Source organism: Balaenoptera physalus, assembly GCF_965194825.1.
Source record: "Balaenoptera physalus genome assembly, chromosome: 4".
In the NCBI taxonomy this organism is placed as follows: domain Eukaryota; kingdom Metazoa; phylum Chordata; class Mammalia; order Artiodactyla; family Balaenopteridae; genus Balaenoptera; species Balaenoptera physalus.
The window spans coordinates 56993311-57009804 of record NC_138891.1 but is presented as its reverse complement, the minus strand read 5'-3'; the positions used below and the strand labels follow the sequence as shown (position 1 = coordinate 57009804).

The 16494-nt window shown below is 43.2% G+C and overlaps 1 protein-coding gene across 6 annotated transcripts in view; it reads right to left on the bottom strand.

Annotated features, from left to right (window-relative positions):
- LOC309659369 (uncharacterized protein) overlaps positions 1 to 16494 on the bottom strand; it is an 813664-nt gene that overhangs the window by 776790 nt on the left and 20380 nt on the right. The window contains exon 2 of one of the 6 annotated variants that reach the window (XR_014262755.1): positions 8225 to 8373. The exons of 3 other annotated variants lie outside the window; for them this stretch is intronic. The gene's annotated coding sequence lies outside the window, so the exon portion shown is untranslated. 2 more of the 6 variants (XR_014262756.1, XR_014262757.1) reach the window with 2 other exon arrangements.

The following is a 16494-nucleotide window of genomic DNA, read 5'->3' as shown; positions in this document are numbered from 1 at the left end:
ATTCACAGCCTTTTCCCAAATCCTCTCCTCCCCCACCTTGCCCCATGGGATTGGTCCAGAAGTGAAAAGCTGACACTTTCAGTCCAATCAGAAGTCTTCTTGGAGAATTTTGAGACAGGAAGTTAATAAGTCAGTTTCTCCCCAGGGGTAAAATGGCAAGATGTTATAAAGGTGGGAGCCTTCTCTACGACCATGTTTCCCATGAAGTGGAGGAAAGGCCCATCTGAAGACAGAGGTAGAGGTAGAGAGCCAGAGATAGAGACGGGCTGGGAGAGCGCAGCTGAGCGGCCCAAAGAGGTCTGATGTTGGCCGTGCTACTTCCTATGCCCCTAATACAGTCTCTTCTGCCCCAGGTTCTTGGTGACAACCCAGGAGTTTTTACAAGATTCCTCTTGTTGTTTAATTCAGTTTGCATGTTTAGTCTTTGCAACCAAGAAAGCCCTAATAATACACTAACGTGGCATTTATTAGCCTAACTTGTACCATTTCTTAGTTGAGTTCAAGACTAGCTCCCCACCTCTACCACAAACCCCTGGAGGGCAGAACTGTGTCTTTTACCTCCCCCACCCCTAGCCCCGCAGTTAGTGCCTCATAAAGAGGAGCTCCATTAACTCTCTTCGTATTGAATTGAGCAAGGTGTGAGTGGACAGGAAGTGGCTGTCGGAAGGGGAGGCTTCCTGTGGTTCATTTAAAGGGGAAACATCACCTATTGTTGCAGTCTCCTGGAAGCCCAGTTATTCTGCCCTGGTGGTAATTAGTGTTTATTCGAGTGAACAGAAAGAAAGAAAAGAAGAAACTTTATCCCCTCTAAATTGCATTTAATAAAAATCTTGGAGAAAATGAGTGAATTGTCAGGCTTAATAATCCCCCCGGGGTTTTTGTTGGAGAGAGGCTGAAGAAATGTACAGTATTCAACATTTATGGGACAGCAGATCCACATTTTATCAGAGAATAAAATGCTGTAGTGACTTAACCTCCTTTTTTTTCCCCCTCATTTGTTTCCAAAAGGTTTTTTTCCAGCCCATGAGTCACTTCCAGGCAGATCCAAAGACAAAAGCCGGCTAATTGTGTGTCAGTGAGTCAGGTCCCCACCCTGCCTTTTCATGAACAACCCTTTCTAGCTCCAAGAAGACAGGACACTTTTCAGCCTATGAGGCACTGAGTGGAACCTGTTACACACCAGGGAGTAGTGCTGGGCCCTCCCAACTCCCTCTGGCATCTGGCAGCTGATCTCTCAACCAATAGCATCTTGGGGTGTTTCCCTCCCAGGGTTACTTTCAATCTGGAACTCTCCATGCAGTCTACTCTGTTTTCAAGGCACCCTGTTGAGCCCAGGGATACAAAGGTGAATTTATATTTATAAAAGGAGGTCCAAAACCTCTAACGATCTGTCAAATAATGAAGGAGAAGGGCTGGAAAGAATCACTGTCAGACATGCTTTGGGAGCTACAGAGGAGTTCATGTGAAGACTAATGATCTTTCAGTCACCATCCCTCACCATCTCTCAGCAGCACTTTACCTGGTTGACTGTTTCCAACTTCTTGACACACTCACTCTCAAGAGGCTTCCTGGATGTCACCCTCTGAACATTTTCCAACCAGTTCTCTGCTCCCTGCCCCCACATCATCTCCCTGTCTCCCTCTTCCAGGTATCTTTCTCTTCTAGGTAATGGTACCACATCCACCTGGTGCTCACACCAAAGAAGCAATCCTTACTCTGTTCTTTTCTCCATTCACCACATTCAGTCCATTAGCTTGTTTACCTGCAAAAGCTATCTCCACCCATGGGCTTCTCCCCATCTACACTGCCACAGCTTACCTCTCACTCATGCCCCTGCTCAGGCCTCCTAGACCTTCTGTAATCTGGTCCCTTTTCCCATTCACGCCACCTTCCCCAGCTCACACCACTCCAGCCACATGAGACCTCTTTTTCTTCTTCTACCACCTCACCCCTTCCTATCTTAAGGTGTCTGCTCTTGGACTTGATTCCATCTGACTGGAAGACTCTTCCGGCACTTCCTGGGACTGGCCCCTCTGTATCTGTCTTAGTCCATTCTGGCTGCTATAACAAACTACCATAGATTGGGTGACTTACACACCAGAAATTTATTTCTCACAGTTCAGGAGGCTGGGAAGTCCAAGTCAAGATGCCAGCAGATTCGGTGTCTGGTGAGGGCCCACTTCATTGTTTGCAGACAGAAGCCTTCTTGTTGTGTCCTCACATAGAGGAGAGAGACAGCATCTCTCTCATGTCTCTTCTTATAAGGGCACTAATACCACTCCTGAGGGCTCCACACTCATGACCTAATTACGTCCCAAAGGCCCCACCTCCAAATACCATCATTTTGGGGATTAGGGCTTTAGCACATGAATTTGGGGGGGACACAAACATTCGGTCCATAGCAGTATCCTTCAGGTTTCAGTGTAGCTGTCACCTCCCTAGAGAGGCCTTCATGACCACCACATCTCACATCACCCAGTTTGTGACCTACACAACACTTACCATAATCAGTGGTGATCAATTACCTTACGTCTTTATTTGTATGCCTCTGTATTCTCTGTTTCCTCATTGGAATATAACCTCTGGGAAGGCAGAACTCTTATCAGGCTTATTCATTGTTCACTGATGAGTTCAGTGAACCTTATCTATTTCATAGCAGGCACAGAGTAAGTCTTTTTTGATGAATGATGAACATTAGAGAAAGCTCAGTGTAGACATAGCCAAATTAGCTCCTCAAGGAAAAGAGGAAGTTCTCCAGGTAGACTCCAGAAGAAGGGCATCTCAGAAAGGCAGGAAGGCATCCAACTACCCAGTGTTCACAGAACCCTCTCTTGACCTCACTTACTCCTCCAGCTATGCCTCAATACTCTGCTCCCTTTATTGCTAAACAGTGCTCAAGGGTCACTGTGACTCACTATCTTCAATTCCTCTTCTCCCATTCTCTCCTATTTACCGCCAATTATGCTTCTGCCCCAAACCACTCCACCACAACTGCTTTTCCCAAGGTTACCAATGATCTCCGTATTGCTAAAGTCAACTGTCAGTTTTCAGGCTCATCTTAGTGAACTTATCAGTAGCATCTGATAGAAGTGATCACTGGCTCCTTCTGGAAATACTTTCTTCACTTGGCAACTGAGATGCTACCCTCTGCTGTTTTTTCTCCCCCCTTACGGACTGCACCATCCCAATCTTCCATGCTGATTCCTCCACTCTACCCATCTTCTGTTCCCTGAATGTTGAAGCACTCCACATCCAAATCCACTTTTAAAATAGATCCCACTTGGGGCTTCCCTGGTGGCGCAGTGGTTGAGAATCTGCCTGCCAATGCAGGGGACATGGGTTCGTGCCCTGGTCTGGGAAGATCCCACATGCCGCGGAGCAACTGGGCCCGTGAGCCACAACTACTGAGCCTGTGCATCTGGAGCCTGTGCTCCGCAACAAGAGAAGTCACGATAGTGAGAGGCCCGCGCACCGCGATGAAGAGTGGCCCCCGCTTGCCGCAACTAGAGAAAGCCCTAGCACAGAAACGAAGACCCAACATAGCAATCAATCAATAAATAAATCTTTAAAAAAAAAAAAAATAGATCCCACTTACCACTTCCACTGCTGTTACCTTGGTCTAAACCATAATCCTCTCTCACCTGATTATTGCAACAGCTTCCCAGCTGGTCTCCCCACTCCTGCACTTCAGTCTGTTCACAGCACAGCAGCCAGAGGGGTCCCTTGAAAATATGTCAGGTCACGTCACTCTCCTGCACAAAACCCTCCCATGGCTTTCCGTTTCACTCAGAGTCAAAACCGAAGTCCTTACAGTGTCATTCAAGACCCTACTTCACCTGGTCCCACCACCCACCCTCTGCCACTTTCCTTCTAGTCTCTTGCTTTTTCATTGCCATTCCAGCACACCAGCCTCCTCACTGTTTCTCCAACGCAATAGCCATTCCCTGTGTCGAGACCTTTGAGATGGCCACTGCCTCTGCCTGGAAGGCTACTTTCCAGGATGTCTGCATGGTTTGCTCCTATATCAACTGGCTACTGTTACAATCATGCTCATAACTGAAACATCCCCTTACCTTCTCAGAGAGGCCTAACCCATTTCCCTACATAAAATGTAGCCCCCATTCCCATTCCCAGCACAACTAAAGCTCCCTCTCTTGCTCCAGTTTTCCCAAATGTCTCATCACTCTCTAACTTGCTATATAGTGTTTATCATCTGTCTTCCCCTACAATGTAGGTTCAGTTTATTTACCGATATATCCCCAGCACTGAGAACAGACCTGACACTCATTAGTAGGCATGCATTAAATATTTGCTGAATAAATATGGAATTTGAGAACAAAAGTTTATACACTGGAGCCTAGAACTGTGCTGTAGAAGACTGGGCAATAATCACAGCAGAGATAGGACTGGAGAAATAAGTGGAAGCCATATTTTTCAAAGGCCTCTTATGCTGTGCTAAGTTGTTTGGATTTTATTTTACATGCAGTGGAGTAGCATTAAACATTTTTAAGCAGTGAACTCTCATGACAGTGAATGTGCCTAAAGTGGCTCTGGATGCATCATGGAGTAGAGTAGGGTAGAGCCTGGTGGCCCAGAGCCTGGGTGGCAGGCTGTGGGCAGTTGGACTGATGAGCAAGAAGCCTTGTCTGAGCCTCTCAATTCAAGCTGTGTGAGCAGTTGCTAACTTTGCTCATTGCTTACCTGACGAGGGCTCCCCACGTGTGCCAGAAAGAATACATGGAACGCAAATGTTGGGAAGGAGGCCCTCTTAGCCAGATTCCTTTCACCTGAGCCTCGAACTACGGGTATCACTTGGAGTACATATTGTGAGAATAATAATCGCTTACCCTTACATAGCACCGCAGAGCTTACAAAGGATTTTTCCAACTATTTCATCTAAAGACTCAAAGACCTAAAGTACTCTAGCCAGTATGTTTAAGTATCTAGCCACTTCACTGGTTAAGAAAGGAAATAACACTTATGTCCTGAAATTCACTAGGGAACTTTTCTGGCGAATTGCTAAGAACATAGTTAAAACACAATCTGGGGCACTTCTTTTCTTCTTCTAACAAACACCATATTGCTGGTGTGATCTCTGAAAATTTCAGAGATCACAGGTGAGTGATGTTGTTCAACCTGATTCCATACATTCTTCAGAATCCATCAAATGACTCTCCTCTCTGCAGTTGAGTCCCTTGAGTATGTTCACAGAGACTCACATAAAGGCACTAACAGGTAAAATAGGTACTTTCCCCAGTTACTTCTGCATGGGGTAAGAGATCACACTTAGCTTCCCCCAACCACCGAGAAAGCATTCAGGCTTGTAAGAATATTTATAGGGCTACCAGGAGTTCCCCATTAGTCCCCCAAACCCTTTGCACACCCCTGAAAGGGTTCGTTTTTACATAAATAGCCTTTGTACACCCCACATGCCTTTCTTCCTTGGCAGAAACCCAGTTTGGCCATGACTGTATTTGAATGTCATGGCCCAAGCAAGGACTTTCATACAGATACATAGACTTTCATAGCTGGAAGCAGCTTTAGACATTATCTAGTGAGCCTAACTTCTTCATTTTCCAGATGAGAAAACTGAGGCTCAACAGCAAAGGGAAAGAAAAAGGAAAGAAAAGGGATGCTTTCAAAGCTGATGCCACGATCTAGACCTGTGGCAGACAGTGTTCCATACGTGACTTCCTTTATTCCTCTCTCCATAGCAAAAAAAAAAAAAAAAAATCTTTAAGGTCAATGTCTTAGAGTTCTCCAAGGAACAGAACCAATAGGATATGTATATATGAAGAGAGAGACTTAGTTTAAAGAATTGGCTCACGAGATTATGGAGGCCTCTGCAGGATGGGATGTGAGACTGGAGACTCAGGGAAGAGTTGATGTTGCTGTTCAAGTGCAAAGGTCATCTGCTAGCCCAATCCCTTCTCACTTGGGGGGAGTCTATCTTTTTTCCTGTTCAGGGCCCACCTACATTTAGGGGGGGCCACCTGCTTTACTCAGAGTCCGTCCAATTTAAATGTTAATCTCATCTAGAAACATCCAGAATAATGCTTGACCAAATAACTGGGCACCATGACCCAGCCAAGCTGACACATAAAATTAACTGCCACAGTAGATAATATCATCATTTTACAAAGATAATTTGAAGACTGCTCTCGAGAAAGTTTGAATGACTTGGCCAAGGTCACCTAGCTGATAAGCTGGGACTAGCACTTGGGACTTTTACGTTCCTAAAGGGTCTTCTTTCTGCAAAAGAAGAACAGAACAAAAACTATGTTTTGTTCTCCAATGAAAAGAAGGAAAACAACAACTTTTGAGTGCCTAACATTTAAATATTTGTCAGGCTCTATACTAAATGACTAACATAAGTGCCCATTTAATAGACCACCATCATATAGACCAGCAAACAGAATCTTGGGAAAGTTAAATAACATAGCCCAAAGTAGCAAACAATTTCTAGCAAAGCAAAGTTTGAGTCTAGGTCTGTATGGTACCAGTACTTCCCACCATCTGGCTCTTTTTCAGGATGTTTTCCCTGCTCCTCATCTTTCTTTCAATTCGGCAGCATGTAATTTCTCCCCCGAATTTTAAGAAATGGCCCCGAGTCTTCATCCACTAAGACCATATTCTTAGTTCAAAGTGAGTTTTCAAATATCAGATGTGACTATAAAACGAGGAGACTGATTTCAGAGGAATATATGAACTCTACCACATCAAAATGAGTGTTGTCCCAATTATAAAAGCTACCCCAGGCATCAATACACTCCTTCCATTACTCAAAACTCATCTGTGGCTCTTCTTTTGAAATTACCTTCAGGACCTGTATTGCTTGCTTTTCCCAAATAGTTTTAATGTTAGAAAATGTTCATTGTTTGGTTTGATTTTTGGGAAACAGCCCAAATCATCTGGTGCCAGATCTGTTGAATGAGGTACATGATCAAGCTAATATAGTTTAGACTAAGAGTAAAGAAAACCTGAGGCTTGACTACAAAAGGATGAGTGATGTTCCTTATATCGCTGGAAAAGTGGCTTCAAAGGCAACCCAGTCTCATTTCTTGAGCAATGACAGCAAAGTTGGAATAAACATTTGAGTTGGAGAAAGTAGTCTCCCAAGTGACTACACAGGACAGACTCTGTCTGGTTTATCCTATTACATCATGGTCACTCCACATGTTAAGGTTTTTTTTAAAAACATAATCAATATTTTTAGAAATATTTTGGAATGAGATACTTTTACACACTCAATGGTTGCTTTTTTGCTAGATGAAGATCTAGCAATGTCAGGAGCTATATCTTAGCAGTTATAGTTCAGAGAAAATGACTGAGAATTTTCCATTATTTTTTTTTTTTTGAATCCCAATAATGTAAAGAGCTAATCAGAAAAACTGCTTTTCTTGGAAATATTCTCTCCTTTTTCAATAAGCACAAATGAAACATATGAGTGAAAAGATCTTTCCGCCAAAAGCAAATTAGAGAATCGTAGGTCTTTGAAAGTTGAGGAAAAAATATCTTCCTGCCACACAGCTGTCTTGGTAAATGTCCTCTCATAATACCCCACATAATCCATATGTGGAAGTCCCCTTAGATTCCACACATAATTAACACTTGGCAGAAATAAGGAGAGTGAGCCTGAGGCTCTCTTAAATTTCATTTAAGAAATTCAGATTTCCATGAGGGTGGCTGGGGGAGGGGGAATTTAGGCCCCATTTCTCCAACAGTATTTCCAGTTGCTGAATTCTACATGAATTTATAAAGATGTCCTTAGCCAGTCAAAAGGCATTTATTGAGTGTCTGCTATGTGTAGGGCACCATGTAAGTGCTGAGGGAGCCACAACACGGCATAAAACAAAATTCCCATTCTCATTTAATTTACTGAGGTCACTACAGGTCCTAAATAATGTCCAGGTGTTAAGAGGAAAAGAAATGGTTGAGGAATTGGAAAGGATAGAAAAGGTTTAACTGAGAGGTGAGAAAGGAGCTGTATTAGAGAATGTGGTTAGGGGAATTCCCTGGCAGTCCAGTAGTTAGGACTCAGCGCTTCCACTGCTGGGGCCCGGGGTTTGGTCCCTCCTGCAAGCTACGTGGCACGGCCGAAAAAAAAAAAAAAATGTGGTTAGGATGAGGATGGCTGGAATAGGGCGAGGGTGTCTCTGTCTGTAGAAATGGAAAACGTGCTCAGGACAGCACGTGGAGACTGTTCAGGAAAGACTTACAAGACAGGCTCCGGGAGAACCCTGGGAGGCTGCAGAAAGCCTGTTGTCACTCAGCATACATGTAGGGAGTTGGCTACAGCATTTCAGGCACCGTTTTAGGCATTGGTTGACTATGGGACTCTGAGGAAAGTCTTTTGATTGTTCAGTTTTCTCCCTGAAGTAAAAGACAAGGTCATCAACTGAGAATATGGATTGGAGAATAAGTGTTGGGGCTATTTAATTTGGTTTTAAATAGGTAATACTTGTATACGATATTAAATACAAACAGTGTGAAGGGACAGAGAGAAGAGTCTCTCTTCTACCTGTGGCCACCAGCTATCCAGTCCCCCTCCGTGGGGACAACCAGGCCCCGGGTCAGGATGGCCTCTGAGCAAAAGACTGGCATAAAGGAACCATTAAGTTAATTAAAAAGAATCAGAAGAATTGTTGGGGTACCTAATTTTTTGATCCTAGGTAATCAGCTGACTTTTTGCCCAAAGCAGCAAATAGGAGAAGGTTTAAACCTGTTCCTGTCTTGATCTTCACAGGATTTTACTTTTCCACAGATGGCTGCCATATCTTTATTCTGCTTCTTTATCATATTAAAAATATTTTGCAGGACCACTTCACCCAACACCTGTTACTACCTTGATGGTTACCCTGGGTCAGTCCCTCCTAGGATGCTTAGAGCCTGGTCATCTCTGGGGATATCCCCTTCTGAGCTGTGTACAGGGAGCCCCAGAGTCCTGGAAGCATGTGGGTATGGACTGGTCTCCTCAGGCTGGGCCCCAGCCCCTTCTCACCAAGGAGGGCCCAGAGAGGAAAGAGGAGTCCTCAAGGAGTTTGTTAGGATGGTTCAAGCATAAATTTCCCCCTGTGGTCCCAAGAACATTCTGTGAAACCAGAAAAAAATCAGGAATCCCCAAACATATATTCGTATCTTACACTTTTATCTTGTTCTTATTAAAGAAGTTATTGGGGTGTCCCTAAAAACATAGGAGGAAACTGTCAGTTCAAATAAAATGCCATGTACCTCTTTCTGCAACTAACAACTTTAAAAAAAAAGAGAAAATCTGTACACCTTTATGCTGCCTGATGGGCAGTGGAACAGATGTTCTACCAATAAAAAAAGACCCCTCTGGATAGTTTTAAAAGGAAGGGATTAAGAAGATTACTGAAAATGCTGGAGGTAAGGCTCTAGGCCAGATGTTCTTGAACTTCTGTGACTAAAACACATAGCTAGAAATACATTTTACATTGTGACTCAGAATACACATACATAAATGTATGTACACACACGTATGAAACTGAACTACTAGTTGCATAAAACAAATTAACCTTTACTAGGGACAATGTACTCAGATATTTTTTCTATTCTATTTTATTTTATTTTATTCTATTTTTTTTTCTTTCTTTCTTTCTGTTTTAATGCTTGTCCCATAGCACTAAATAGATTCTATTACCTATAGTTTGAAAAACATTGCTCTAGTCGGGCTGCGCTCTCAGGCACAACTCCCAGACCCTAGATCCAACTGCCTCTGCCCCATGGGAAGAAGTCTGTTTCCACTGGTGCAGAAGGTGCTGAAGCAGGAGACTTCCTGCCAGATCAGGAGGCCACAGCTCAGCTAGTGGCTCCAGAACCAGGCCATCCCCACCACAAACCTGCATCTCTTACCTTTAAATTAAATTCTGAGTTTATCTGATTGATGGAACCCTAGCTGCAAGGGACTCTGAGAAATGTAGTTCTTAGCTTTCTAGTCTCCAGAAGCAGGGAGGGATGAGAATGAGAATGAGAATGGATGAGTGGTTTTGAGCCCACCCTGCTGCGAGGTTGAGGGTACCCATGCCAAACTTCAGACATTGCTAGACCTCCAGGCCACCTTGCTCCCTGGTCTTTACACTGCAAAATCTTAAGCCCAGGGTATTCCTGGGGTCCCTGCACACCTGGGAATCCAAGAACTCTATGACTATATTTTACCTGGGATGCACTGAGCATCCCTACAATTTCTTAGAGAATTTCAACCAGTTTGACAGTGTAGACATGGTCACTAATAAAACTGCATGCTCATCTGCAATCACTCGTGCATATGCGTGTGTGTAACAAAAATGTTTAGGACTGAATTTTAGGTTTAACTGGAAAATAGTAGCATCACATCAACTTGGCCTCTCAAAGAATTGCATTCTACATTCATAAATCATTTGGGAAGCATTTATCAACCACCATTCTGTGTCAAGTATTGTTATAGCTGCTGTTATTCACGGTTAATTAACTTGTGATCTCTGCCCTCAAGGAACTTACAGTCTGATGGAATGATAAACGCATGAATCACACTAATAATGTGTGACAAAGCTTAGGATGGGCTCAATCACAGGCTGCCAAGGGAACACGGAGGACAAAGACTTGAAAGAGACTGTGGAATTACAGAAATTTTGGAGGCGGTGACCTTTGAACTGAGTTTTGAAGGATGAGCAGTGAAGAAGCAGAAGGACATGCTGGGGAGAAGAAAGAACCAGCCCAGCCGCCCCGGTGCATAAAACAGGTGATGTGCATTAGGAATTCTGGACCATTCCATGTGACTGAATAAAAGTATGAGGGAACATGATGGCATTTGAAGCTATAGAAATAGGCAGGTAGATCCCAGACATGCCTACTCTGCTAAATAAATAGCCAAAAAATAACAGTAGTAATTTATTTGAACACTGTAGGTTTATTGCCTCTCTTTGCCATAGTTTCATGAGATTTCCAGGGTAGAACACATGGATTCAGCATTTCTTCCTCATTTATCAAACATCCTATACTCAGCATTGTTAATTATATGTGTGGGGGGGGGTGGGATGAAGCATGGTCATATATATATATTTTTTTTAAATAAATTTATTTATTTATTTTTGGCTGACTTGGGTCTTCGTTGCTGTGCGTGGGCTTTCTCTAGTTGCGGTGAGCGGGAGCTACTCTTCGTTGTGGTGTGCGGGCTTCTCACTGTAGTGGCTTCTCTTGTTGCGGAGCACGGGCTCTAGGCACACAGGCTTCAGTAGTTGTGGCGCACGGGCTTAGTTGCTCCACGGCATGTGGGATCTTCCCGGACCAGGGCTCGAACTCATGTCCCCTGCATTAGCAGGTGGACTCTTAACCACTGCGCCACCAGAGAAGCCCCTTGGTCATATATTATGATGCAAATACCACGCTGAATGAACATCTGGAAATGGATCATTTATAACAGCGCTATTAGAGTGCAAATATTTTTTAGGATATTCCAGGGAATACATACCTACATAAGTTTATAAAAATACTCTTAAAAGCACAAATAAATGACCCATTTGTCATTGTGTTCTCGTTATCAGTAAGAAGATTTCTTCGTATGCATTCACAGCTGTCACAAAGAAATGCTCTGAGGCTGAACTCTTTTATATTAGCATTATAATTTTAGACTGACTCCTGAGCTCCAAACCACTTGGAAACTTTTTGCCAGCTCTGGAATAGATAGCAAGCAGAGTAATACTCATTTAATTCTTTTGCACAGTAATCTGATGGCTGAATATGCTTCAGAGATTCTTTTAGGACTAGCTGGGGAATGAAATCAATCAGAGTGCATAAATTACAAGAAAAGTGCTGTTGGTGTCAGTTACCAAAGCTCTGTGAATGTAAGTCTTCTAATTTCCTGTTAAATCAGTAATGTTACCAATCTCACTCTATTATTTTAAATAGGACTGTAACCGCAGTTGCTAGGAGTTGAATGAGGGCAGACAAATGTGAATAGTTAATGAGTGTCACCAACTACTAGCAAGTGGAAGGTGTCAATAACAGTGATATTATAACAGGCTCGCAAAGCTCCACCCTAATGTCTGCAAAAGAAGCTTTGTTTCTTTTTTCGTGTGTGCCCCTGTACTCTCGCTAAATCCATTTTGTACACAGCAAATGCCAGGTGAATATGGGTGTTCCTATTGCCAGAGTGAGTCCCTATCTTTCCCCAAAGATAATGACCCTGAGTTGGTACAGGAAGTTTTGGCTGCACTTTCCCTGGTAATCTACCCACCCCCACTGCTCATGGCTATGCTTCACTGACTCATAATTTCCAACTATGATCAGTATGCTAACAGGAAAGATACAGTCACTGGGCAAAGCAGCAGCCCTAGAGAGCTGGCCAAGGCCTATCCAATAACCTCTGCCACCACTGACGGCAAAACAGAAAGAACAACAGTAACAGTAACAACAACAGAACCAAAACCTAGAGAGCACAGGGACCTTCAGACCTTTGCACACCAAGCACCTCCACTATACATGGGACTGAATGGGGGAGTGCAGCTGTAATTAGCTCTTGGCTCTCGGTTCACTTCCTATCCTCCAAAATAATGAAACTAGCAAATGGCACATCACACTGAGCACTACGAGAGAAATCCAACAGGCTGGGAGCCAAGTTACAACTGAGGTTTGCACGGACCTGGGTTCAAGTCAGGGTGTCACATACTGTCTGGTCAGGCTGGGTCTTGCCTGCAACGCAGGGCTCCTCCTGTTATGAAACATTCTCTCAGATGGCACGTAGACGACACGACTCAGCCAGTTCTTAAACAGGAAACACAACTCCACCCTTCCACTTTCCTTGGTAAAGCCTCATCTTCTTTGAGTCAAAGAACTTCAGCTTTCTAAATCACCCCATTCTTTTTCAATTCGCATTTTTCTGTTTGTCAGCATCTTGCAAATGTAAAGGTACCTCCAGTTCTCTAAATCCATCCTCAAGTGCCCCTTTGTTTCCAATTACACTCACAGTACACTTGATGAGTGAAGGGGAATCCTATGACAAAGAATAACTATTAATGAGTCAATTATCAACCAGTCAGATGAAGGAAATGGCTAGAGTCTAAATAGATTTAAGGAACTGGTGAAGGGCTCAAACAAAGTCAGGTCCTAAAGTCATATTTAGTCATTGGATCAGTTTACTACTTGCCTAATAGATATTCTCAGAAGAGAAGTTTCATTTAGTGCCATGGGAATTAAATGTAAAAATGAATGAATGAATGAATGAATGAAGACAGAGAGAGAGAGAGAAAGGGAGGAATGGAGGGGGAAGAAGGGAGGAAGAAACAGGAGTTAAGTAGCCCAGGTCAACTCCTGTATAACTTGTTGCTCCGGGAACATTTGGAAGAATTGAAGATTAAGAATAAGGAAACTGGCAGATCTCCCTGTTTGTATTTCCTAGGTTCAGAAAAAGCCACAGCAATCCCATATGTGACCCTAGTCTGTTTTGCATCATGAATGAAGACACTATTATAAATTAGGCTGAAGTACTTATAACTATGATACTCATCCTACCGCCTGAGGATTGGAGAGATACTGAGAGAAACAAACTCAATTTCTCTGGATCACAGAGAAATCCGGGAGCCATGGAAAGTCACAGGACTCATTAACAGCTGACTAGTCCCCAGTCCAGACCTCCCGCCATGCTCCACGTTGCTTCCAGTCTTGCCATATCTGGTCTACTTTACAGATTGTAAGGTACTTGAATGCTGATTAATTATCTACTTTCCACCTCTGTGACTGTAAATGAGATTAGAACGTCTGTGTGATGGGAAATTCAATGGTGCATCATGTGATAGCAAGAGAAAAAATGTACTTATGATAAAATCCTTTCTGACACAAATAACTCAGCAAGCTGTTGAGGAAGGCCAGGTCTGTACACATTGCAATGTTATTATTAGCCAAGACTCTAGCTATGTTTGTATTTCCAGTCAGGGACAAGGCAAAAAGACACTAAATACCTCAAGAAAGATTTACGTAGTACAGAAATTGAGTTATTTTCTGTTTCAATACAAAAATGTCTATTTTTGTGAAATGATCTTTCCAGAAGATCCAGAAATGATCTTTCCATGCCTTATCAAGGAATATTGTAAGACTTTTCCAACATCAAAAAATTCTCTGATAGAATCATCATAGGCTTTTTAAATGAAAAAAAAAAAAAAGAAAGAATATACACTCAAAAGCCTATACTTATTATCAGGAATTATTATTGCTGTTATTTCATCCTCTTTTTCCAGAAGGATCATATGAAAGTTGTTCAAAAATTTTAGATGGATTGAGCAGCTCTCAGATTGTGACAGCCTGCTTCAGAGTCTGAACGTTGAATGGGCTATTTCTTGGCTTGACAAAGCAGGGGCAGGCGACAAAGAAGGTGGGGTGGGAAGGAGAGCCTAGATGCTCTGAACTGCTTTTCTGCTAGAAACTTAGGCAGCTTTGCACAGATTCATCTTGTCCTGCCTTGGGCCTTTCTCCTGTAAGCCAACAAATGGGTATACATTTTTAAAGAACAGCAATATTACGAACTAACATCAATCATGGGCTTGCTAGATGCTAAGTCCCGGCTGAGCACTTTCTCCCTCCAACAACTCTGAGAGCAGGTCAGTTATTATCCCCATTTTGTAGATGGGGGATCTGAGGTCTGGGGAAGTTAGCTACCTTCCATCTTGTAGCTCTGGCCTCCCTGAGATCCTTGGAGTCCTCTGGATTCAAAGGGTATATGGGAAAAGAGAAAGAGTGGAGCAAGTGTGGGCCAGGCCAGTTCAGTCACACGGTTACACCTATTGCAAATGTGACTGAGAAAGGTAGTCAATCTAGCTGCAGTCCAAAAAGCAGCAGGGAAAACGGATACTGGGGACCGTTGGGCCGCACCCCGCAGGCCTGCAAGCCTTGTAGCTGCCCAGCCTTGTGACCAAAGAAAGAGCCCGGATACAGCGACAGAGACATCAGTGGTGTGTTGGACAGGGGATCTTATGCATCTGAAGCAAAAGGTCCTGGAGCGACACCCCCATGGTGTACAGCCTACGGCAGGCAGGACATGGCAGCAGTCTTCACTACTCAGGGGAGAAGGCTACCATTTGTAAGGGTAATTGATGTCAGGTGGGCTTACCGGTTACCAGGGACACCAGCAGCTGGGGCAGGGGGCAAGCACACAGGCAATTACTGATGAAGCCCTGTAATTAAGAGGATTGGATAGTCATGTGAGTGAAGCAGGGCCTGGTCAAGCAGGGGATGGACAGAGAGCAAGAGCACAGCCATCTTGTATGGCCTGACCATACAGAGATCATGAGCAGCCTTTGCCTCAGGAACCAATATTTTCACTGGGCTCACTATTCAATTCTTTATCTCCCTGCTGCCCAATAATTATTCTAAAAACGTTTTAAGGAATAGTAGCTACAGAAGATTTCTTGAAGGACATATAATCTACTGATTTCTAAACATCTAGGTGTGTACTTAGATCCACTGATCTGCACCCACATTCAATATCCTGGAAACATGTTTTCTAATTTGCATGAGTTGTGCCTTTGGCTTGCATTGAGGAATATAATGAGACACAGCTGTATGAAATTCACTGTTATATCTACTGAGAGGATGGTATTAAGGGAAGAACTTTTCCCCACACTCTGAGTAAAAGCTATGCTTCTCTTGGATTGATTTTTTTAATCTTATGAATATTCTGAATCTTACAATAAATCATCTGTCCCACTTTGCTAAGGCCACTAAGCAACTCAGAGCCAAAGTTGATACCCTTCGCCAGACACTGAACAGGGACTCTGTAATATTTATCTCCGTGTACAAATTCGACCTATCTTTATTATTTTCCTATCAAAAACAAAACAATTTTCCCTTCACTCTAATTGTTCCTAGAGTTTATTTTACATTTTTGAATTTTATATATACAGAGAAAACCTTGTGGTGCAAGATGGGTAAAGCACATGAATTTGGTCGCATTTGTGATTTGGAATCTATGCTAAATTCCAGCTTAGTTATGGGGGTTTTTCAGAAAGACAAATGTGATAGCTACTGCCCAGCTGTCACGCTGCCTCAGTGCAGAGGAAACTCTGTGAGCAGCTGACCCTCCGAGCTGATCTCAGGCCAGTGGCATTCTTGGTGGGTCCCCCACCAGGTCTCAGAGGTGAAAAGTGCTGGGTGTAGCATGAGTGACAAAACTGCTCTCTTAGTTAGGGCCTTTGCTTAATGAGGAGCTGTGGAAACGTGGAACCTATGGCAATAGTTTAGGAATTCACCTTGTGTTCACACAGCAAATTTACTGGGGCTAACTAGCTGAGTGACCTTGAGCAAGGCACTAACCTTCTCTGGGCTTCCCATGTATTTATCTTTAAAATAAAAGGCACTGGACCATGGGACTAGGTGATCTCCAAAGCCTCTTCTAGCACAATAAATCTGTTAGGAGTTCTTTATACAAATTAATTATAATTTCAAAAACTCCACCAAGCATTTTTGAAAAATAAATGACTATGTCGAGAAGAAAAGAGCCAGTGGACA